At 42.7% G+C, this 26,592-nt stretch overlaps 1 non-coding gene across 1 annotated transcript; it reads left to right on the top strand.

Annotated features, from left to right (window-relative positions):
- Positions 1 to 9,078: 9,078 nt before the first annotated feature.
- Positions 9,079 to 9,185, top strand: LOC112085582. The gene has a single exon (XR_002898884.1). It is a non-coding gene; the product is annotated as a small nucleolar RNA R71 (small nucleolar RNA).
- Positions 9,186 to 26,592: the final 17,407 nt, after the last annotated feature.

Raw genomic sequence — 26,592 nt, 5'->3', positions numbered from 1 at the left:
AGAGGTAGCTGCAAACAGCAGGAGACTACAGCCTGCACCATCCACATTCAAAGCCAGTTCTTCTTATTTCAGAGCATCCACTAGGAGTGATGCAGACTTTGCAGCTTTGAAGAAGAAGCTTGACCAGCAAGAGAAGATCAACAGGTGCATGAAGAGACTACTGAAGATCCGCCGGTCAGATGACTCCTCATCCACAGAGACAAATGACAGCCATGAGACATAGGCGCCTATCCATCACCACATCATGCCCACGGTTCTATCCGCATTTTCTTTTCTTTTATTTTAGACTCTTTTGCTTTTATTTTACCATCTTCTCACCAACGTTTTCACATTGGGGACAATGTGATTTAAGTCTGGGGGAGGATGTCTATCCGTACTAATCTATTTTTCTTTGTTTGTTATCTTTTTCTGTAGTTTTTAAATTTTTCTATGCTTATTAAAAGACCTTGAGTATTTTTAAGCAATGTTTGACACAAAACTATGATGAGTAAGACTCATGTGCTTCTAGACTTTTCATGCTAGTATCTTTTGTGGTTAGTACTAGACTAGGCGTTAGCTAGAGTACTTGAACTACGAACTCCCACCAGAGGATTTCTATTCATGGAGATTTATCCTGACAGGATAGACTTGCTTATTTTACTTGAAAATAATTCTGACATCTAATTTTCTCGTCTTTGGTTTTAGCAGGCATCATGATTCACATCTAGGACATCTTTACATCAGTATTACCACTCTTTGTTGTCCTTGATGGCCAGTTCATCTTTAGCTGGTACCACACCCTTTACCCAAACCTTATGTTTAAACCTCATGCTTTCTCTCTATAGTTTATATCGACAGATATGTGCAAAAACGCCGGAGAGGGCGGAACAACATGGTTTTTAGTCACTCAAGAGAAGGACTGAGGAAATTTGGGAAAGAGGAGTATCACAATCCTATCAAGCTTAATGGTGCCTCAAAAAGCTCATTCATAAAGGTAAATTTCCTGCTCCTAGACGCCCAAGACTTGGAGAAACACTATAAATACTCATTTCTAGGTCATTTGTAAGAGAGCCTCTTTCTTCTCTTTGAGAGAGAACTCATTCATAGTTTTAGGTTTTATTTTTATGCATCTGTAGAAGCTTTTTATCACCATACTGTCTTCAATAAGAGAAGTTTTTCTGCAACTTTGTTTCTTTTACTTTTCTTCTTCTTAGTTCTAAACCGATGATGATGTCTACCTCAGCCATGTCTGAGTAGTCACCTAGTTGGGTGAAAGGGTAATCCAAAGGGATCCCATGTTCGAATGACATCTAGGTTTTTAGGAAAAAAGGATTTCGATTTTTAATATTGTTCTCCCATTCATCCAATTCTCAAAGCGGTAATTCTGGATTGATCACCCAGAATCCGATCCTATGTTTAATCCGAGCCACGAGAGTGTTGTATCTGGGTTGCCTGAACCGGATCTTATGAAAATCTCTGTCGTAGGAGACGAAAGCTACCTACGGAGGATACGTAAGCAGAGATGGATTCCGATCTACAAAGCATGATCTTGTTCTGGCATGAGAGCGAGAGTTAATTGCCATGAACAAGTGATTAGATGATTAGGGTGACGAGAGTTGGCTAATCTTACATGTGTCTATCCTAGTTTCAGAGTCATAGAAAATCCTTGCCTAAATTCCTTGTGTTTTAGAACATGAACCCTAAAGATGAACTTTGAACCCAGCGCTTTTTACTTACTGTTTTTCAACAGATTTTTACTTAAAGCTCTTTTTAATTCTCTGCATAATTAGATTTAGTGACAAACCAAAACACCTCTTTATTAGATAGGGTTTACGATTGTTTTTAGCATCAGTTAGGAGTCCTCAACACACAAATCTCTGTGGATTCAATTCCTAAGTACTACTGCGTTTGCTGTGCACTTGCAGCTTGTCTAGGGTAAAACTTGTATTGCCCACTGCACTCACATCACAAGCCTGAGTCGCAAAGCCATGAAACTAGTCTTGTGTGCCTAAACTCCTTCAGCCTTAACTGCATGCCTATCTCGGACTCTTCAGCAAACATATGTGCTGTTCAGGTCTTCTCCTCTTCAACTCGCACAACCAAGACGCATTTTGGAGAAGATATGTGTGCGAGTTGGTCTTGTTCAGCACCAAGTCACACACCCAAGTCGCACAAGTCTGGGAGCAAGATCTTGGGAGTTAAAACCTTGTAGATTAAGCCGCACTCCCTTCTTGGTCTTAACCGCAAACATATGTGCGGTTCAGGTACTTTTGCTCTCTAACTCGCATACTCATATAGTACAGGACTTGAAGCATGTGTGCGAGTTGGTCTCCTTCACTCCCAAGGCTGATATGTCTATATTTTACATCATTTAGAGTGCATTTTAGAGTCCTCATCATGTGTTTTCCCATGTAAATTGAGTCTCTAGGCATGAAAATAGGATTTAGGGCTTGCATTAGGTCCCAAAGAGTTTTGCATGTTTTGAAGTCTTTATCAGGTGCTTTGGGAGTCATTTGGAGCTTAAGAAGAGGAGCAGAGAAGAAGACGGTGAAGAAAAGGGTCAAAAATGGTGAAAACCGGTTGGAGAAATTTCTCGGCCAAATCGCGTACCGGACGGACAGAAACCTCGGTCAAAATCCTTACCGATCGCTCATTACCGGCCAAAATCCTTACCGATCGTTCAACCTCGACCAGAAAGCTTACCGATCGCTCAGCACTGACCAAAATCCGTACCGATCGACCAAAGTCAGCCTGGGTCGAAGATCAGGCGTGAATACCGCGGGTTGAGTTTTGTCCGAGGCGAAGGAATTTTTACGACCAAAAAGCTTACCGCGGTACACAGCCCTCGGTCATTTTCCTTACCGCGGGAAGCTTTTCTCGACCAAAATCTGTCCTTGTCCGCGCGTCTCAAAGATCTGCAATCCGGGGAACCTTCCGGTCCGAACCAGTTGGCGGGGTCTTCAGCAAAGTTGGAGATAATCAAACAAAGATCCCAGAACAGTTGGAACCATCCAATTCGGACCCGTGGGGAGAAAGATACAGCTTCCGGAAGATGCACCAACATTACGCGCATCCGAGAACCGAACGGCGGAGCACAAAGATCACGGCGGACGGAACCTTTCCGGACCGAACCAGCTTGCCCGGTCTTCATCAAAGTTTGAGATCTGTGAAAGACCTTTTCAAGAAAGTTGGGGTCGCTCAATCCGGACGAGTGGTTTGAAAGATAAAGTCTCCAGAGTTCACATCGGTCCAAACAGCTTATTTTCCGGTGATTCCAATGCGGTTCAAAGATGTGAAATCCAGGAAGCCTTCTACTTCCCAAGCTCCGACGCTTTCTTCATCAAAGTTCGAGCTTATTGAGTCATCTTGACTATGGGACTGGTCTCAGTACATTTGGAGTCGTGGGTTGAAAGTTACTGCTTCCGGAAGGCGACATGGTCAATACGAGCCCAAATATGTTGCGATACGCGCTAAGTGTTTTCTCAGGGCTCGGCATCATTACCTCGACATCGGCCAAGTCAAGGCTCATATTTTGGGGGTATTCTGAACTAGGCCTCGTGCTGACACGTCGGCACGTTGGAATCAAGGCATGCACACGTAAGAAATGAAGCTGGAAACAACTAAGTGTTGAACGTGCACCTCGGTGTGGCGACCTCGGCGTGCATGCCGGACCCTGTTCGCCCAAACCCCTCGACTACCAAGCGCCTCGGCATTTCATGCCGAGGTCCATTGTCACGAACCCAGAATCAAGAACAAAGCTGCCCAAGAACACACAAGTGAAGATGGATCAAAGACTAGGGTTCATGCATGTTCTTGACGTGTTCTTCACGAGATCTTCATTTGGATCTGGACTCACGTGCACTCCTCGACATGAAGACCTCGGCTTCACTCTCCGACACACCGTGGCACTCACCCATCAACCCAAGAACGCGGTTCAGTACCCGGTTTGTTCCGGGCTGACCCGCGACACGTTACCTTTGCTATATATACATTTTGAGACTAAAAACCTAATCATCTTATCTCTTATCTGTTTTTAGCTTTAAGAACTTGCCTCTTTGGTGAAACTTGATCATTCTAATCCGATATCTCGTTTTTGCATGAGAAATCTTGTTCTTTCTTTATTTCTTTTATCATCTAACATTAAACTCCTCATCATGACCAGCTACACGTCTTGCAAAGGACTCAGGGAGCTCGTTATGATTAGTGAGTAGTCGTTTAAGCGGCTTTAGATGAGTAGATTAGGGTGCTTTCAAGGTAGATTAGTGGGTTTAGGTGTCTAGTCTTGCATGTTTCATTCTTTAACCGACGAGATCTCTAGGCTGGATCCAAGCACATCACTTGAGGTTCAGATCTGAGACATATCTCGCATCAAAAGTGTTTGTAGAAATGTCTGAACCACTCGGTTAAGGGTTTAAGAGTCTTTCATCGCGAGAGTGATAGTTTGTTCTCTTAAATGACATTTTTGAACTGATTCTTATTGCTGATTGATTCGATGCTTCTCAAAAGACATTTTTGGTATGAAGGAGGATCAATTTAGATGCTTAATACTTTCATGAGAAGATTAACATGCCTTGAGTTCAAAGTTAAATGAAACCGCTTGACGCTTTGATTCATTAACCCACTAGTTGAACTTGGGAGCACCCGAGTCAAGTGTCTCGTCTAAAGTCTCTTGCTTTATTACATATTATCATCATCTGAATCGCTTAGTTATCATTTGCATCTTTGCTTTGTTTGATTCTCATCATTTACTTTACTTACATTCTTAATCGTTGTTATTTAGCTTAGTAAAACCTTCACCTTTTTATCTTGACTTAAATAAACAAACAACATAGACTAGTGTCTCGTTGACAAGTCTGGATTGACACCTCTTAGTACTACTTTGACAAGGGGATTGATAGCCCTGAGACCTAAAAAGTCCTAACTCGGTCTGATCTGCGAACACATGTGCTACTCGGTTTCATCTTGGCCAACCTGCATGCCCAGGTCGCACAGCTTGGGGACTTAGCATATTCTCAGCTCGGAAATATTTACCCATGCTCAGGGTTGCCGTACCTTCACATCTCCACTCACAGCTCAATTCCAGACTTCAATCTCTAAGTGATGTGAGTTAACCAAGTCGCAGAACCGTATCACACAATCCAAGTCTTCTCAAACCACTTTGCATTCGGGGCAGCATAACTTCCAGGATATGGACCCAAATGGCTTGATTCAAATTCCATTGGAAAGATGACTCAAACATCTCGAAGCGAAGAAACCATTGGCTCTTGGGGAGTGGAAGGTTCCCCGGACGGCTCATCTCTGCAGTCCATTGAAACGATAAAAAAAAGCTCTTGGATCAGTATTTACTTCGGAGACCGTATCTTTCAGCACATAGCTCCAGACCGGATCATCTAAGATGGTATGGAAAGAGAACTCACCGACCTTGAATATTGATGAAGGCCCCGGCAACTAAATCTAACTGGAAAAGCATCGTCCCACGCAATCTTTATGACTCATCGGATCGGTCTTAAAACTGTTGCTAGACAGGTGTGTCTTCCGGTGAGCTTAACTCTCAGCTCACGACTCCAACTCCAATGATTCCACCTGTTCTGGAACCGCAACTGAATCCTCTACAACTTTCATGAAGACCTCGGCAACTTTCCCGGATTGGAAATCTTTAACTTGTATTGGCATAAACTGGTCTTAGCCGAGGGCTCATGAACCGCGGGAAGCTTTTTGGCCGAGGTTCCTGTTCTGCGGTGAGCTTTATATCCGAAAAAATCCAACCCGTCTCGGCATAAAACTCAGCTGATTCTGCACTCGATCCGACACAGCTTTTATCTGACCAAAACTTCACCCGGTAAGCAATTTGGCCGATACTTCTGCGAACCAGGCACAAACATCACCGATAAAACTTCTTCCACCCGGTACATGTTTTGGTCGATGAAAAGCTTCCCGGTAAGCGTTTTTAGCCGGTAAAATGCTTCTGCCGGTACATGTATATTTGGAATGAAATATACAACCTATATGATGTAAATTATGAACATATCAACTCCCCCACACTTGTCCTTTGTTTGTCCTTAAGCAAAAAGAACAACTGAGAGAAAGAAGTTGAATGCATTAAGAGTTCATATTCCTTAATGAGAGAGTGTATCACTAAAAGAGTTCAAGGCTCGTTGTCCTAGTTGCTAATTCTAAGATGCAGTTCAAACAAGATTACTCACAAAACTTTTGCCATACTCATCATAAAATGAATCAAGCTCAAGCTTAAGCTTTCACAAACAGCCATAGTTCCTACCTTTTGACATTCATTAAAGCTCATGTGGATCATGCTTATGCAAATCAAATTAACTCATTTGGCTAGGGGATGAGGCTATGAGACAAAGATGATCTCAATCAAAGCTTATGGGTTCAATGCAGCTCAAGGGATCACTCAAGAAGGAATAAACTTTAACAGAAGTCTAAGGGTAAAAGGCAACTGATGCATACAAGAGCAGATTCCCATCTACCCAATGCCCCAAGTTGGTCTTTCACCTTAACTCTACACCCATGAAGAACACATCTAGGCTACCCTTCTATTAAGGCATTCATTGCCTCATCAACCCACTTCTCACTTCACTTTAATTTTTTCCTCACCAGGGGACTCATCTTTTCATTCTCAAACTCAGGCTTTGGGGTCTAAACCTTTCAAATAGCTCTTTCTCACATAGCATTGTCTAGCCTCTTTTCTTTTCTCTTTAAACACTTTAGCCTTTTTGGCTTCTTTTCTTTTCTTTTCACTTAGAGGCTAGACTTTACTTTTCAAAACACAAGAGCTTTCTTTCTTTAACCAACAGACCCCAAACCTATTTCTTTTCTTTTCCATCCCCTGGTTCTCATCTCAAACTCTCTCTTTTCCACTCAGTGTTTCCCAAGACCCCTTCCTAACCTACTCTAGACATATGATGCAGAGCTAGATCTAAACTCTACTCTTGTCGCCCTAAAACCAACACTTTCTGTCAAGATTGTTCAGAAAAAGGCCTCACATCATCTCTCACTAAAGTGTTTCAGGCTTCAAGGAAGTTTTGGTTCAAGGAAGGAAACTGTCTCCCAAGAGCACTTTGTTTTAAGTCACTAAGTTTGACTTTTCATACTCTTTTCTTTTCTTAGTGAGTGAGAGGAGGAGCTTTGATTCTCCTTGTCGTGTCCATGAATTCAAGCATTAGGTCCCTGTTCATCAGCTCTTGAACACCAGATGACCCTTTGTCTATGAGCTCTTGTGTTAGGATTGCCCTGACTTTTGCAAAAGGTTTTGATCCTCCAATGCCTTTAACCTTGTATTCCACAGCTCCACCATCAAACTTCCATGGAGTGAGAGTTAAGACTTGAGAAGAGGACCCAAGAGTGAATGATTTGGTGCTTGTTGGGTTCTTGTCTTGAGACCCTGAACCATTGCTTTTGTTGTTGCTGACCTCCTTCTCACTTGGTATAGGAGAAAAACATTCCAAGCAAGCTTCATCATCACTAAAGAAATCTCCTTCAAACTTAAGATCAGGTCTTACTAAGGATTCTTTCTTATTCTCAACAGATGCAAGGGGTTGAGCTTCTTCTATAGTTCCAATACTCCCCACATACTTCATCTCATAGGGTTTCAACTCATCAGAATCATCAGATATAACCCCACAAAATCCAGCAAGAGGAGGTTTAAGGGGATAAGATACTTCATCATCTACCTTAGTAAGCACCACTCTTTGAGTATCAAAGTCCATCCTTGCTCATGTGGTGTTCAGAAATGGAGTTCGAAGCAGAAGAGGAAGCTCTTTGGTCTTTTTCATCTTCATGACTACAAAATCAGTTGGAACTGTGCATTCACCAATCTTTAATGGGTAGTCTTCAAGGATTCCATATGGCTTCTTTGAGGATGAATCTCCAAAGGTAATTGACATGGGGTGATGCTTAAGACTCTTGATCCCTAGTCTCTCCACCATGTCTAAAGACATTACACTGATGCTTGATCCAGAATCACATAAAGCATTGTCCACTTTCAAACATCCAAGAGAGCATGAGATGGAGAATTTTCCTGGATTACCTAGCTTGGGAATTGATTTGGGTTTCACCCTTGTTGAACCAGTGCTAGAGACTCCATCAGATGTCCTTCCTTGAACCATTCTCTGATCCTTTCTTTCAGTAATCTCAGAATCATTCTTTCTCATATCAAAAGAAGCTGCCTCCCCTCCTTCTTTCTCAATGTCCTCATTGAGGTAACAGAACAGGAAGTCAAACTCCTCTATGATGGCGTCCTCATCATCTTGTGTCAGGCACTTTGCACTTGAGACATTGCCATTGAGAAGATCCTCAATTTCTTGGACAGCAGCATGATTCTCAGCATTTGAGAGGATTACATTGCAGTATTCTGTTTGATGTGCAACTGATGTCCCTGGTAAAGATCTTTGAGCTTGAGAACTACAGTGGCCCTTGTTGTTCTCTAGAGTCTTGACTTTGGAACCCAAGGTTTAAAGTGGAGTTTGAAGATCAGAATAAGTGCAATCCACCTTGTTGTTAATCTCTGCCATTTTCTTGTTGAAGTCCATGGCACCATTTGCTTGACCTTGGAGGATTTGCTGGAGCAGGTTATGTACTTCCTGATCCTTATTCCCTGAGTTCTGTTGGAAGCTTTGCTGTTGGGGAGGGACAAAACCTTGTTGTTGAGTGTTTTGAAGATAGAAGTTCTGGTTTGGGGGATTCTTGTAGTAGGTAAAGCCCTTTTGGTAACCTTCTTGGCCACCTACAAAGTTTACCTCAGCTGTGATGTCTTCCCCTTGAAATGTGTCTTGAAACACATGATTCACATCTCTAATCAAGTTGACTGACTTATGAGAAGCTAGGAGAAGTTTATCTAGCTTCTCATTGAGAGACCAGATGTCTTTCCTTGTTCTTTCCTCTTCAGCACACACAACCCCACTTGAATTCCTGTCAAATTCCGATCCATAAAGCTCATCACTCTGAGCTACATTCTCCACAAGGGTCATGGCATCATTGACTTCCTTGGTCATGAAATTACCATTTGAAGCATTGTCCAAGAGGAGTCTGACCTTTGGTAAAGCACCTCTGTAGATTGTACTTAACAGCTAAGAATCTTAGAATCCATGGTGAGGGCATTGCATGGTATACCCTCTAAATCTTTCCCAAGCCTTACAAAAGGATTCATGGTTCTTCTGAATGAAACTTGAGATTTCATTTCTTAACCTTGCTGTTCTTGATGAAGAGAAGAACTTGGTTAGAAATGCTCTTTTCCATTGCTCCCATGTTGTGACTGATCCTTGAGGTTGAGACTTTTCCCACTGATGAGCTTTGTCTCCTAGAGAAAAAGGGAATAGCCTCAACTTGAAACTGTCCTCACTCACTACATTCATCTTAGTTAGATCACAAACTCTATCAAAGTTGTCAATGTGATATAATGGGTCTTCTAATGCCAAGCCATGGAACCTGTTTGATTGCACCATGTTGATCAAGCCAGATTTCATCTCAAAATCGTTTTCAGGTGTACGAGATTGAATCCCATATCTCTGACCCTGAGTATTGGCCTCATCACCAGCTCCCACAACTTGTCTTGGACGTGGAGATGGTGGCTCTTGCTGATTCTGGTGGTTTCCATTACCACCATGAGCCTGTTGCCCTTGATCCATACCCAACCTCTCAGTGTTCTCAGCTCTTTCTCTTTGTCTTATTGCTTGACTTCTTGTGTTCATACACCTGAAAACAAAGACAGCACTTGAAAGGTAATCAGTAAAACAAAATAAAATTACTTGATCTCAAGAAGATCCAAAGTCCTAATGCTAGAATGAATCTCCAATTGGCGACGGCGCCAAATTGATAGTAGGAATTTTTAAATCCTTGATCAACAATTCCTAAACTACTCATGGCATTGTAGCACTTGAGGTATCAATCCAAATGGAGAGATTCTAGACACTAGAACTATGAGGAGCTATCTTAATTCAAGTCTAATAAGCAGATGAGTTGGTAACAAGGTGATCTAAAAACATAAAGCAAACAAGAACAAGCAGTAATTAAGAATCAAACAAGACAAACAAAATAAAGACTCAAATTCAAATAAAGATAAAGCTAATCCTCTAGATGTGATCATTGATTAGGGTACTTTAAATATGAATTCATGATGCTAAGCAAACAACGCAACACTTGCAATTCTTTAATCTAGACTTCCAAAGCAGATTAATTCATTCTCATGACAGAAATCTCTTTGCAAATTACTTAATCAAGACTAATTCCCATTAGTGAATAAGCAATTAACAAGCATAAGGTCGTCTAACATGGTCAAACAGCTTCTTTGTGCATCAAAATAAGAGCTAAGAAAGACTGAATCTTGTACAGAAAGATAAAGCAAGCATCACATGATCTCAAATTCCAATCAACTTAGAACTCAAAGCAAGACCATTTCTTTCCCAAGACAATGATCACTATACTAATCAGCATTCGAACCTAACCAAGACAATGATCACTATACTAATCAGCATTCAAACCTAACTCTCATTAGTGGTAATGATGATCAATATGCTTTAATAAACAGTTCTAATATGTCATTTATGCTTTAAACAAAGATTCACATGACATTTAAAACATAAACCCTTAGGTTAGCTCATTCAGGCATTTCATCAAACACCTTGTGGGTGGAGAAATGCCTAAGTTCTAGATCAAGCTTATAATGAGAGATCTAGCATTAAGAGCAGCTAACTAAGGAAAGGAAGTGAGAATCTAGAACCTCAACATCATAAATCAAACATCAAAGCACGCTAATCTACACACCTAGAAGCTTAAAAGAAGACTACTCACTAATCATGCTTAACACACCTAATCTTTTGCAAGAGGTGATGTTAATCATGATTAGAAGCAAAGATAAGAAGATGAGATGATAAGAAACAGACTTAGATTGATTAAATCCTTGATATATCTCTTAACAAACTCGTTTTTTAACCAAAAGGGAAAGAGAAACAAGAGAAAACAAAGCTTAAGTTTTGGAAAAAACCCTAAAAAGCATATATAGTGTCTCTTGCAGACCGGGTCAGCCCAGGACAAACTGGGTACTGACCCAGCTTCAAATGGGTCATGTCTCAAGTGTGCGACATGGTCAGGTGCTTCCCAAGTCGCAGGCCCAAGTCGCACAGCCATAGAAGCAGCCTTGTGCGCCATAAATCCCTCAGCCTCAGCCGCATGCCTATCTAGGCATAAACAGCGAATGTTTGTGCTGCTCAAGCTTCCTTCTCTTCAACTCGCACAACCAGGACGCATTATGGATATAATATGTGTGCGAGATGGTCACTTCCTTGCCCAAGTTGCATGCCCAAGTCGATGTAATTTCCGAACATATGTGCTACATGGTTCCACTTCATGTCCAACTCGCAGGTCTATCTCGCACAGCATTGTGGACTTACTCAAATTTGATTCTGGAAGTCTCTACCTTGCTCATAGTCTCCTTACACTCATCTCTAAAGTCTCAAATTGTTTCCAGAGCGTTGAACATTCATGGGTGCGAGTTAATCAAGTCGCAGTACCGTATCGCACAACCTAAGCCTTCTCTGACCACTTTGTATTGAGGGTAAATTAACTTCCAGGATATGGCTCCAAATGGCATGCTTTTAACTGCATTGGAAAGACAACTCAAATATCTCGAACTTTGGTGAAGGATTTGGGTTCAGGTGACGTCAGAAAGGGCTCCGTTCCACCGGTTCTTTGATGCGCGTTGCGTTGGTCCTTTATCCGCTCCGAGACATGTACTGCTTCTTGTCGCCGTAACTTTCAGCTCAAAACTGAAAATAGGACGATCTAAAGTGTTCTGGAAACTAGACTCGACGGTCGTGATTCTTAATGAAGACTCCGGAGGCTGAATCCTGGTGAAAGTCCTCTTTCGCCGGTGATAAAGTTGAGGGATCGTCGGCTCCATAACACTTGTCCGAGTCTGATGCACATAAGGTGATGGTCTCTCCATGGCTTTTTTCCCAATTGCTCCTAATTAGCTCCAAATGACCTGTAAACACTCCAAAAGTGCAAAACTCTCTAGGACCTAATGCAATTCCTAACTAAAGACAAAAGCAAAGACAAATATATGTAAAACTACCTAAATGTATGCATGAGACTCAATATTTGGACAAAAATGCAATCATAAACATGACAAAATATGAGAATATCACATGCATGTATAGATGAGACTCAAGACTCAAAATGAAAAATAACATCAAAGAAAACATGATTAGTAAATATGAAACTCCTCCCCCCACACTTAAATAACACAGTCCCTTGTGTTATGAAAGCATGAGATAGGAGTGCAAACCCAAACAAGCAAAATGCAAAAAGAAAAATAAACAATTACATGAATATGTACAAGGGTTGGAGTGGTACTTAGTAGCTTTGGAATTCTGACCCCAAATAGTATAAGGGGTTTGATGTGTAACCAGATGGTGTCTCCCAAGAGCGCAGACTTAGCTCCTCAAAAACGTTCTCAGGGTCAACCCAATCTGCTTTGCTGTATGGTACCAGTGCTGTGCAAGTGGTGGAGTTCTCCCCAACCTCTTCTCGGTGTCTTGGTGAAACTGGTGGTGGAGATCCTTCCTTGCATGGTTTCTCAAACTTCTTGATTCTCTTTTTCATCTTCTTGATCCACTTAGCCATCTTGTGTATCGTTTATCCTGATACTTGCACCATTGCTGAAGGATACTGATCTTTTACTGAGCTCAAACCCTGAGGTACCCGGCTCTTCCCAATTGTAATCATCCAAATGGTATATGTTCCCTCCATAGCGCTTAAGAGGTGGGGGCATACCATCATCAGATGCACCAGCAGCACTAGCAGCACCAGCTTCAACAGCTGCCTTCTTCCTATTGGCAATTTCTTCTTTGAAAGACTTTTTATACTTGAGAACTGGTTGGTCAGTTTGGAAATTGTAGAGCTTTTCCTTCAGCAAGTAGAAGTGAATATTGCGGTTTACTTGGACTGTGGTGAGGGAGGGATTGGGAAGGAGAACTTGGAGTGGCTCATCTATGAAGTACTAGAAGTTGTAAACCAGCTTGGCGCCAATTTCCCTTGAAAGAAACCAATCTTGCGTAGATGTGCTTCATTAATCAGATCAAACCTTGCCTTACTCTCCTTAAACCTGTATCCCCTTGCCTTCAGAATCTTTGTCACAACCCAACCATGGATCAGCTTCGCATCCTTCTTCTTTGAATCTCAAATGGTCTCTTGTAGGTCATCAAAGCTCTTGCTAGTTGAGAGGCAAGGCAAGGAGTGTGAGAATATCCTTCATAAGGCTTCCCATTCTCATAAGTTGGCATCAACGGTTTCAGTCCCACACAGAGGAGGTTCAGATCACCTTTGTGAACTCTCCCAGCATCAAGCTTGAAATAGAAGCTGAGAGTAAGGATCTTATGATATCTTAGCACAGGGCTTCTTATCCAAGAAGCCTTAGCTACTCAAGCTCTGTACTTCCCAAATGCAATTGATCCCCACAAAGCTTGAAGTTCTTCCTTGTAAAGACCGATCTTGTTGGAGAGAGGTGTGTTTTCAGGTGCAGAGAACCCAAATATCTGAGTCAACTCCTTGAATGTTACTGTGTAGACCTTTCCTTTCACCTGAAACTTTATAATTCCGAGACCTTGTCCTTGAATCACTCTTGGATCCCTTGGCATGTACATATCAACATCAATAGAAGCCAAGAACTCTTGAGACTCCTCTTCATAGGCTATTTCTCTCATTTCCAAGAATGATTCAATCCCCATGTTCCCAAGCAAAGTCTTGATATCCTCATAGATGCCAATCTTCTTCAAAAATTCCACATCAGGGAACCGCCCTTGCTGGATCCCCATCTGTTGAAACTTGGCCAAGTAGTCAGCAGTCTCTAGTTCGCTTTTCTTGGCTTTCTTAGCTGCTTCTTGAATGGCGCCTTGAGAACCCTCAGGTGAGCTGCTTCAATCAGAACCAGTCTTCTCCTCATCAGTAATCACTGCCAACTGTTTCCCTTTTTTCATCACCAAAGCTTTCTCCTCATTCCTTGCTCTTTTGGGAACTTGTCCACCTTTGATCTGCTTTGTACCCTTTTTGGTGCCCTTTCCATTCCCTTTTGGCTTTAAAGATCCTGAGACCAAGCTATTGTCTTTGGATGCAAGACCCTTCTTCATGTGAGCAATGGCATTGGTTCTCTCAGTCATCTGCCAAAATTTTCTCAAAAACAAGTGAGCACAAGAACAATTTCCACAAAGTTCTCAAGAGTTCTAAAAATTCATTGCCAAAAAAACGATTTTCATGAAGAACATGAACAAGTTTCTCTAGCCAAGAATAAGTCAAATAAATTAACAGCAATGCAAAGCAAAAGAGCAAAGCAATGACTCAGCAAGAAACAAGTTCATCTCTTTTTCAAGAAAAATCGATTTTTCATGGAAATATGTTGCAACAATTTTCAAAATTCAAGAACAATAATTCACCAAGCAAGAACTATGTTTTCTATGATAATCTAGCACCCTAGCATTTATAAAAATAATCCCAAGGTCTCAAACAACCTATTAAAATCGATTCCACACATTGAAGCTCAAAATCCCCATTTAAGAACATGGAAAAAGATGAGTTTTAACAGAGTGAATACCTTGGGATTGTAATGAAATGAGTTTGAAATGCTAACAGGATGTGAATACCAACTCACAAACGAGCTCAGTGCACTTTGAATCAGCGATTTTGGTGAAGAAATGAGAGAGATATGAAAGAAACAATGGAGAGAAATGGGGTTAAGGGAGCAAACTCGTTTTCTCTTGAGGAAGAAAGAGTGTGGGGCTAGGTGCATGCTTTTCTCTTTTGGTCAGTAAATCCATTTTGACCAGTCAAGGTTTGACTCCCCCTTTTTTCGTTGACCAGACCCATTTTGACCTATTGTGCGACCTGGACTCGGCCAGATCATCCCGCACGTCCAACTCAGTCTGTTCAGCGAGTTTATGTGCGACTTGGGAGAATCTCTTTCCTGTCTCGCACACCCAATTCGCACTCAAGACTCTTTTGAAAGCTTTGGCCTCCTCTTCTGTCGTGCAACATGGCCTGATCTCGAGATGACCCGCATGTGTGAGCCAAAACTCACACAACCAAAAATTTGTTAAGGAAAACTTAAGGGATCCGAAATTTCTAGGGTTTATCGCAAGAACAGTAAGATCAAAAGAAGGTTTTTGCTGAAAAGTGTTTTAGTCTTATTGCTCTCGAGTTGTCAAAAGTTACAGAATGAATTGCGTACATTGTCTATTTATACTAATTTTCTAAACCGCTTAGCCGAGAATCTCGGGAGAGATTTCTGGAATATTTGCTTATCGCTTCGTGCGGCCACCGTTACAATGCATCGCCTAGGGTTTTTATGGGCTTTTGTCCTTCAAGACTTCAGTTCGGCCCATCTGGGAAGAATCATCTCGGCCCAATTGCGAAAGGTAGCGGCTCGGTCCATTCTTCCTGTTGCACAGCTCGGCCCATACTGCTTCTAGGGTTTGGCCCATCTCACTCCAAGGATCAGCCCATCCCACTTTATAAACGGGCTCGGCTCGCCTCTTCACAGGGCTCGGGTTTGCCAATGTCTTTTGACACTTAGTCATTTTGAAATGGTTAATTCAGCTTGGGTGGATGATAACTAAGAGTTTTCAGGCTCTTAGAAGGGTTATCAATCCCCTTGTCAAAGTAGTATAAGGGGTGTCAAAGCAAGCTTGTAAACGAGACACTAGCCTATGTCATTTTTTCACTTAAGTCAAGACAAGATGATAAAAATTTGGTGACGATGATTAACAGGCAAATGAGCAATAAAGTTAAATAAAAGCAGAGATTTAAACTAATCAAGATGCAAATAACAAACAAGTGATTCAGATGATGGTAATGAATGATAAAGACAGAAGCTTTAGACAGGATATTTGACTCGGGTGCTTCCAAGTTAGACTAAGGGGCTAATGAATCATTTTATCAAGCGATTTCATTTGACTTTGAACTCGAGGCACGTTAATCTTCTCATGAAAGTATTAAACGTCTAAACTGATCCTCTTTCATACCAAAATCCCTTTTGAGAAGCACGAATCAGTCAGCAATAAGAATCGGTTCAAAAACGTCATTTAAGAGAACAAACTATCACTCTCGCGATGAAAGACTCTTAAACCCTTAACCGAGTGGTTCAGACATTTCTACAAACACTTCTGATGCGAGATATGTCTCAGATCTGAACCTCAAGTGATGTGCTTGGATCCAGCTTAGAGATCTCGTCGGTTAAGGAATGAAACATGCAAGACTAGACACCTAAACCCATTAATCCACCTTGAAAGCACCCTAATCTACCTATCTAAAGCCGCTTAAACGACTAGTCACTGATCATAACGAGCTCACTAAGTCCATTGCAAGACGTGTAGCTAGTCATGATAAGGAGTTTGATGTTGGATGATAAAAGAAATAAAGAAAGAACAAGATTCTGATGCAAAAAACAAGATATCGGATTAGATTAATCAAGTTTCACAAAAGAAGAAAGTTTTTGAGCTAAAAACAGATAAGAGATAAGATAACTAGGTTTTTAGTCTCAAAATGTATTTATAGCAAAGGGAAAGCGTCGCAGGTCAGCCCGGAACAAACCGGGTACTGAACCGCCTTCTTGGGTTGATGGGTGAGTGCCACGGTGTGTCGGAAAGTGAAGCCGAGGTCTTCATGCCGAGGCGTGCACGTGAGTCAGGATCCAGATGAAGATCTCGTGAAGAACACGTCAAGAACATGCATGAACCCTAGTCTTTGATCTATCCTCACGTGTATGTTCTTGAGCCATTCTGTTCTTGATTATGGGTTCGTGACAAGGGACCTCAGGATAAAATGTCGAGGGGTCATGATGTCGAGGTGCTTGGGAGAACACAGTCCGGCATGCACGCCGAGGTCATTACACCGAGGTGTACTTTCAACACTTAGTCGTTTCCAGCTTCAGTTCTTACGTATGCATGCCTCGATCTAACCATGCCAAGGCTTTGGCACGAGGTCTAGTCCAGAATACTTCCAAGATATGAGCCTCGACTTGAGTGACGCCAAGGTAAAGATACTGAGGCTTGTGAAAATACTTAGCACGTATCGCAACTCTTTTAGGCTTGTATCGACCATGTCACCTTCCGGAAGCAGTAACTTTCAGCACACGACTCCAATTGATCTGGGACCAGTTCCACAGTCAAGATGACTCAATAAGCTCGAACTTTGGTGAAGAAACCATCGGAGCTTGGGGAGTGGAAGGCTTCCTGGATTTAACATCTTTGCGCCACATTGAAATCACCGGAAAATAGACTTTTAGACCGATGTGAACTCCAGAGACCCTATCTTCCAAACCTTTGCTCCGAATTGAGCGATTCTAAATGCTCTGAGAAGATCTTCCATGGATCTCGAACTTTGGTGAAGACCGGGTAAGCTGGTTCGGTCTGGAGGGGCTCCGTCCGCCATGATCTTTGAAGTTCGCCGTTCAGTTCTCAGGTACGCGCAATGCTGGTGAATGCTACGGAAGCCATATCTTTCTCTCCACTGGTCCGAATTGGATGATTCGAACTGTTCTGGAATCTTTTCTTGATTATCTCCAACTTTGGTGAAGACCCCGCCAACTTATTCAGACCGGAAGGTTCCCCGGATTGCTGATCTCTGAATTGCGTGGGCAAGGACAAGTTTTGGTCGTAAAAACCTTCCCGCGGTAAGAAAAATGGCCGAGGGCTGTGTACCGCGGTAAGCTTTTTGGTCGTACAAATTCTTGCCTCGGTCAAAAACGTGTCCCGTGGCATTTTTGCACTCGATACTCGATTCTGGCCGATCGGTAAGGTTTTTGGCCGGTAATGAGCGTTCGGTAAACATTTTGGCCGAGGTTTCCGACCAGCCGGTACGAGATTTGGCCGCGAAATTCCTCCAAGCGGTTTTCACCATTTTTGACCCTTTTCTTCACCATTTTCTTTTCTGTTCCTCTTCTTAGGCTCCAATTGGTCTCCAAAGCTCCTGATAAAGACTTCAAAACATGCAAAACTCTTTGGGACCTAATGCAAGCCCAAAGTCCTATTTTAACGCCTAAAGACTCAATTTACATGAGAAAACACATGATGAGGACTCTATAATGCAATCTAAATGATGTAAAATATAGACATATCAACTCCCCCACACTTTTCCTTTGCTTGTCCTCAAGCAAAAAGAACAAATGAGAGAGAGAGGTTGTAATGCAGATGGAGCTCATATTTCCTTTTTAGAGAGAAGTGACCACAAGAGAACTCGGATTCATGCTCAAATATGCAATGCAAAGCTATACTCAGATATTTTCCAACTAAAACACGGAATCTCCACAAGTCATTATCACATTCAACTCTTTCACATTCATTAAGTTCGTAACCGGTGAATCAAATGATGCAATGTTCAAATAGGCTGGCTTGGCTAGGGTAAGGTCATGAGATAAAAATGATCTCATCAATATTCAAGCGGGTGCAATGCAACAAGGATCTCTCTATGAACGACCGAACTTTGGCAGAATGCTAAAGGTAAAAAGCAACCGATGCATACAAGGGCAAGACTCATCACACCCCACACTCCACTCAAAGCGTTTCTCAATTGCTCACCCTCTCAGAATCCTCACTCTTCACAATCGTTTTCTTTTCACTAGGGGACTCGCCTTTTTCTTTTATTTTCAAGCCTTGGTTTTCACTTATTCACACAGCTCTTTTCTTTCATAACGTATAGCCTCTTTCATTTTCATTTCAGAGCACTTGAGCCTTTGGCTTCTTTTCATTTCAGAGCTTATCTTTTCACATCCAAGACTTAATTCATTTTCATTCATTCCCCTGGCTATTTCCACTCTCACTTTTCCACTCAGCTTACCTTTTTCCACTCACCAACAAGTCTTTTCCCCCACACTTATTTCTCACCAATACTCTTGGTTCCTTGATGTTGGAACATACCACTCAATGAGCCAAACCCTTGTCGCTCTAAACCTAACACTTTCTGCTAAGTTCAGTCTAAGGTGGCCTTACAACTCTCACACAAACATTGGCTCGAAAGAAAGATGGGTTCAAGGTGAGGGAACTGATCCATGATGCGGATTCAGCTACTTGAGCTAAGGAAAGAGGGTGGTAAAAACAACGATTCTAGCACAAGTATGTATATCGGTATCCACAAGCCTATTTAAGCAATGCATCAAAGGATATTTTCATTTCAAGTTCAGGGTTATCACTTGGCTAGAGTTGAGTGTAATTCAGACTTGCTTCTCAGATTCAAATCGTTTCAAGCTTTACAAGCACGGAATGAGTTTCACAAGCATTTTTAGTTCAAGTTCTCAAGTGATTTACTCTCTAGGAAAAAATCTATCATTGCTCCTTGCACTGATGCAATCCTACATGGTGCAACTAGACTCGATCTTAAAATGCGAGATGCAACTAGAATGATGTAATTTATCACATGTATTAAGCTAAATGAGACTCAAGAATGCAAAAGTCAAATAAGAACAAAGAAAACAAGATCAGAAAACACAAAGCTCCTCCCCCACACTTAGATAACACAGTCCCTTGTGTTATAAAAGCGTGTGAGAGAAGTGAAAAGACAAACTGAACGAATGCAAGATGATATATACAAGATGCATATGTACAAGGTTTGAAGTCGATACCTTAGTCGGAGAGGTCGGATCCCAAGTAGTGCGAGGGATTCGATGTTGAGCAGGATGGAGTGGGCTGACGTGGTGGGCTGCTTTCTGAGGGTTCAGGCAGGAAAGCCGTGGCTGGATCGATCCAGTCTTCTTTGCCTGGTGGAAACTCCGGGTTCCTCGTGTTTGAGCTTTCTCCAACTCCTTCTTCTGTAATCGGTGCGGTTGAGGTCGCTGAGTTCTTATCCGGTGAGGATGGCCTCGTGAGCTGCTTTACCTTCTTCTTCAAATGCCTCACACAATCCACCAATGCGTGGATGGTTTTGTCTTGCCACTTACACCACTTTTGGAGGGTGTTCACTCGCGAATACAACTTCTTGGTGTGGTATTCAGGCTCACCCCACACTTGCGGATCAAAGTGATAGCGGCCTGCTCCGATCCTTCTCTCATAGTGTCTCTGCTCCTCGTTATCACAATCTTCCGGGCCATTAGTGTTCTCGGGTTTGCTGGGTGCTGCCTTGGTGCATTTGCGTGTTGGTGGGTCGAGAGCTGGGTTATACAACTGGTCTTTGAGAACGTAGAATGAGACGTTACACTGCTTGTCGAGCATGGTGAGGCTTCGGTTAGGCAGTAGAACCTGCGTGTCGTGTCTATGCAGTAGGGTGAAGTGGTAAACCCATTTGTCCCCTGACTTGCCTCCGAAGAAACCACTTTTGCTTAGGTATAACTCATCAATGAGATTCGGCTTCTTTGGTGAATCAGGGAATATAAACCCTTGAGCCCTCAGGATCTTGGTGACTATCCAACCGTTCTGAAGTCTTCTTGCTCCTCGCTTCTTGCGGTCGCACCATACATTGTGCAGATAAGTGAGCATTTGAATGGCAAAGAATGCACCCAATGATGGTACATGCAGCGTGTAACACCCCCGATTCGATCTATGAATAGAAAGAACCCAGAGTGCTACAGAATGATAACATAGACAATCCGGCCAAAACGTCCCATACCGTCTTGGCTAGACCGCGACCGATACCATGCCTCTCGACCAAGGCCTAAGGCTTTTCAACCCGTTCCCAGTCTTGAGTTGTTTCGACCCAGACAAGGTCTAATATCAGGAAAAGCGAGGAGTTCCATAAAAACTCTCTTTTATTAATACTTAATAAAGTATGCTTACAAACGGTTACCAAAAATCATATAATTGAGCTCAAGTCAAAATAGTCTTACATAATACAATCTATTATGCTTACACTCACAACGTCAAACTACTCCGGCGGCCTAGCGTCCCATGAACCCTCTAAGGTTTCCTGTCTATAGGTTACCTGCAGGACAAAATTTGTATAATGAGCATTTCTACTAAATGCCCAGTGAGTCCGGAACCCGTCTACGGTTAGTCACCCCGACCCAACCCCAAAATAGCCGAAGCTCAACAATTATATGAAAGCAATGAACACTCAACATGCACACAAACAGTTCAATGCAATCATCACGCAATCACACACAACATCAAGCAACAATCATCGTATGCACATGCGGAAGCTAAACACAACTCAACACACATAAACGACCGTACGGGATCCCTACAACCTACGTGCCTTACTGCACGATTTCTATGATACCTTCTAGCCCGACGAACCTCCCGCACATTCATAGCCACCCAGGCACATGAACCGGATTCGCTTCCGACTTCGCGGTCCTTCACCCGACCAGTCGGGCCGCATTGTCATGCAGCACTCAGCCATGGGAGCGACCCAAGTATCCCTCCGAGTCTCTAGGCTTGTGTCCTAACACACCACAAGGTTCCACTAACCTTTCCCGTGGTTTACGCAACAAACAAACAAACCACAGATTCCTCACTGAATCTCCACTGTGGTTTTACGCAAAACACACATAGATCCATAGGGGTTCCTTCCTGAATCCCCTCATGACCTTTCCAATTTTTTTTTAACAAAGCCAACGGCCCGTGGTGACCATAGTCCCCTCACGACCGACCATTACTAAATTCGTTCAAAGGCTAAGTGTTTTCCCGACTTAATTATCAAAACGAGACTCTATCCCAGATCTCGTAATTAAGTCTAACAGTAAGCCACACATCAACACACAATGTCACACAACACGCAAAAACAGAGAAGTGGTGGTTGCAAACCGGCAATACCACTAACTCCTGTATTTCGGAAGTAGGATCACACGTGAGTCACCGGACAACACGGGATCGCTCACAACCTACAAACAGAATAATACCTAGCACACAATCACGCAATCTACTTTTAACCGTGGATCGCAGTCCTACCCGGACCAATCCATGGTTCCCTGCACAAAACCATTAGTTCCTATCTATCGGAACTCACCCTTTTACGCAGATCCCGCTCCGATCTTAACCTCTCTTGCTCCTAACTCCGAGATTCCCTTAGATCTATAACCATATAGACCTAATAAATAACTAGGACAAGATCTAAACAGAAAAAGGTTTACTCTACGGCTTACCGACCGTCCGCTGAGCCAGCACCGCGCTACCATTCCCTGCTAGCTAACTCCTACCCGAAATACTCACCATTTCCCTCTTTCTCTCTCTACTTTCTAACTCTAGAATTTCTCTGATTTCTAAGTGTGGAAAACTAAGAGCTGAAGGTTGGTATTTATAGGTTTCAGGGTGGTTCTCATGCGCTGACATTTGGCCGGGCACTTGTCAAAAATGCTGCACAGTAGTCATCAACCTTGGACACTAAGCTGCCTTGCTTTCACGCCAAATGTGTGGTCCAGAACCAGCCACACCATTGCATAAACACTAAGCTTACTCCTTTCTGCGCCAAGTGTGTGGCCCAAGTCTAGCCTCATCTGTTCTTATCCGGAAATAACCTCCACCAAAATCCGCAATTTAGTTACTGATCCAAGACGGTCTGACTGGCCTTGACACTCGCTCACGGTTCCTCGGCCAAATATATTTCCGTCGACCAAAATCCATACTTTCCTGTTCTGCAAAGCTTTTATGCTCGGACTTAGCTTTTCTTGGCTAAACCGCTGCTTCTCGGCCAAAATATTAACCATCGGCAAAAACTCAATTCTCTCGGCAGAGTTTCGTTCTCCTCGGCCAAATCCTTCATCGTTCGGCCAGAATCTGACTTTCTCGGCTAAAGACTGATTCTCTCGGCATTTTCCATCGTTCCTGAGCTAAAACACATTTCCCCAGCTAAACCTGACTTTCTTGATAAAACAACAAGTCTTCCCGGCAGAAGCTGATTTTATCGGCCAAAGTTGGTTTCTCTCGGCCATTCTCTGCGTTCTTCAATAAAAATCTCCTTTTCCTCGGCAAACATGCTCTCCCAGCAGAATCCGGATTTTCTTTGATCCGTCCTCGACTTAGCATTTTTCCCGCGGCCGCCTGTCCGTTTTATCTTAACAACCGGGTTGCTACATTCTCCCCTCCTTATAGGAATTCGTCCTCGAATTCCAGACGTGCGATCAACCTCATCCTCCTGATGATAAGGTCTCTCCATAACGTTTAGCGGTCCTACAGGCCCTCACCACTGTCTTGACATTACCATGTCTTCTCGCTTGTTTCACAAGTTGGCCGTTCCCTCGACCCTTCACAAAGCTTGGTGATCCTCCTGATTCCTTGCTTTCTGGTCGTCACACCTTTACTTAGATATATCTTTTCCGTCTCAAGATATACCTTTACACCCTGGCATGCTTTCCGATCTTAGTATGCCCACTGATCTCATGACCAAAGCTTCCCATGCTTTATCATGTCACCTCATACTGCAATTTGTCGTTTCTTCTAACATATTTTCATTGACCGACACTACTTTGTCTTCTAATCTGTCAAAGAACTCTCAAGTCCACTTAACTTGATCCGGCCGATCTTCATCTTGATCCTTTCTTCATCTGAAGCCCTTCTTCCTCGGTAAAGACCACTCCTTAGTCTCCATTTCTTATTACCAGTCCGTTTTCTCATGGACTCTTTCTCATCGTTGTCACGTTCCATTGTGACTTCACATTCCTCTTCTCTACACCTTCTTACTCCTATGGTGAAGTATCGAACCATCCTTTTCCCAAGGACGTTTTGTCAGCATCGTCTCTCGACTCTATCTTTTCCCCAAGTCCTTCGGCTTCTGTCTCTTTTCCTTGATTTGTTTCCATCGGAGGCTCTTTCTCCTTAGTAAACACTACTTCCTAGTTCTGCCTTCACGCAGTTCATCGCTACTAGTCCAGTTTCCTTGTGGACTCCCTATCATGGCTTTGGACACAGTCCACCATGACCTTGTGTCGTCATCACCATCATCTATCCTCGATTTCTCACTCCTTTAGTGAGAATATGAATCACCATTCCCCAAATGTGATTCCTTAAACTTCGTTCCACGTCTTCATTCCTTTGGTAAGCCCTTTTGGCTTTGACTGCCATCTTGTCTTCTTTTTCCGGTTAATCTTTCCGATCTCCCATTTTTCTTAACTCTGGGTAAATCAGTTCCTTTTGATTTATGTTTAACCGCACTCTATCTCCTGCCGTTCACCATTTCCTTCTGGTGTTCGCATATCCATCTTTCTGATCAACTATTGTTCTCCACTCCAGCTGATCTTTCTGATCTCATGCCCGTCACCATGTCCTTCTGGCGATTGCACGACCCAATTCTTAACTTCTGCCATTCTTCAGACCGCTAGTTGATCTCTCTGATCTACCACTATTCAAGTTTGGCGGATCCTCCCCGATCTACCACTGCTCCAGTCTGGCGGATCATCCCGATCTACCACTGTTCAACGCTGGCTGATCTTACCGATCTACCAATGCTCTTAACTTTGCTTGACATCACTATCTTTTCGCCAGATTCCCTATCTGCCATTCTCCACACTTTCTTGATGTCCTCACATCACACCCACTCACCGGCTCAGAACGGTTTCTTGGGTTCGGTTAGGGTATCCGGTTTTAGGACAACTTTCCTAAAACACTCTACCTTTCATAATCCTAAGGTTTAAGGAAACTCTTTCCGAGAAACCTATGGATTCCTACACCTTTCACAATCCTAAGGCTTACGGAAACCCTATCCATAACCTACGGATTCTCACTCATTCACGCCCCCCGGCGTTCTCGACATGCTATAGAAAATAATAACTCCCCTTATTATTTCCCCTCTAAACATTCAACCTAATCTTATCTCACACATAAGATTCACAAAATACCTCCGGTTAATATTATACCCCTAATATTATCCCATACTTATATACTAGATAGGCACAGGACAAGTTCGCTTGACTTTCCGTCCTACCACGTGCGGTCTTAGCTTCCAAAGCTTCACACACGATTTTACACTTGCACACGGTCTTAGTCTTACCGACTTCACGTGCGTCTTTCTTGCACACAAATGCATATGGTCTCAGTCCTACCGACTTCACATATGACTTTCACACAAACAGCTACATATCTACATATGTATCAAAGATTCAATCACTTCCGGTCTAATATTATACTCCTTATAATATTAAACCCTTCAATATTGGTTTAGAGATTATAACCCCATTATAATACCTAACTACCAAATTTACCAAATCAATCATGCAAAACTTGCAATAACTCAATCACGCAAGAGAGAGTTAGCACCCATACGTACCTGGCACAGGATCTTATAAAGATCATGAAAGCTACGGTAATTCCTAGAACTCTAAGGTTTCACCTTACTTTCATTGTGCCCTCTCAGTCTATCACCTTTGACTCCGCAAAGTGATCAACTCCATGATCAATGCCCATTCGATTCCCATGGATAATGGGCTTCCCGGCTTACCTCCTTTCGACCTGCAACTCCCCACTGCATCGAACATAAGGTAAATTCTAACCCCACCTACCCATCTAAACGTAGGACGTACCGGTTTCCTAAGTTTTGAGTGCGACTCCTTTTTGACTCGATAAAACATTTGAAAACTTGTTCCCATGAGCATGATCATGAACCATGCTCTGATACCAACTTTTGTAACACCCCCGATTCGATCTATGAATAGAAAGAACCCAGAGTGCTACAGAATGATAACAGAGACAATCCGGCCAAAACGTCCCATACCGTCTTGGCTAGACTGTAAACCCATTTTTCCCCTGACTTGCCTCCGAAGAAACCACTTTTGCTTAGGTATAACTCATCAATGAGATTCGGCTTCTTTGGTGAATCAGGGAATATAAACCCTTGAGCCCTCAGGATCTTGGTGACTATCCAACCGTTCTGAAGTCTTCTTGCTCCTCGCTTCTTGCGGTCGCACCATACATTGTGCAGATAAGTGAGCATTTGAATGGCAAAGAATGCACCCAATGATGGTACATGCAGCGTGTAACACCCCCGATTCGATCTATGAATAGAAAGAACCCAGAGTGCTACAGAATGATAACATAGACAATCCGGCCAAAACGTCCCATACCGTCTTGGCTAGACCGCGACCGATACCATGCCTCTCAACCAAGGCCTAAGGCTTTTCAACCCGTTCCCGGTCTTGAGTTGTTTCGACCCAGACAAGGTCTAATATCAGGAAAAGCGAGGAGTTCCATAAAAACTCTCTTTTATTAATACTTAATAAAGTATGCTTACAAACGGTTACCAAAAATCATATAATTGAGCTCAAGTCAAAATAGTCTTACATAATACAATCTATTATGCTTACACTCACAACGTCAAACTACTCCGGCGGCCTAGCGTCGCATGAACCCTCTAAGGTTTCCTGTCTAGAGGTTACCTGCAGGACAAAATTTGTATAATGAGCATTTCTACTAAATGCCCAATGAGTCCGGAACCCGTCTACGGTTAGTCACCCCGACCCAACCCCAAAATAGCCGAAGCTCAACAATTATATGAAAGCAATGAACACTCAACATGCACACAAACAGTTCAATGCAATCATCACGCAATCACACACAACATCAAGCAACAATCATCGTATGCACATGCGGAAGCTAAACACAACTCAACACACATAAACGACCGTACGGGATCCCTACAACCTACGTGCCTTACTGCACAACTTCTATGACACCTTCTAGCCCGACGAACCTC

The sequence above is a fragment of the Eutrema salsugineum genome, unplaced genomic scaffold (assembly GCF_000478725.1).
Source record: "Eutrema salsugineum unplaced genomic scaffold, Eutsalg1_0 scaffold_3, whole genome shotgun sequence".
Taxonomy (NCBI): domain Eukaryota; kingdom Viridiplantae; phylum Streptophyta; class Magnoliopsida; order Brassicales; family Brassicaceae; genus Eutrema; species Eutrema salsugineum.
The sequence above is the reverse complement of the archived record's forward strand: the minus strand, read 5'-3'. Positions and strand labels throughout refer to the sequence as shown.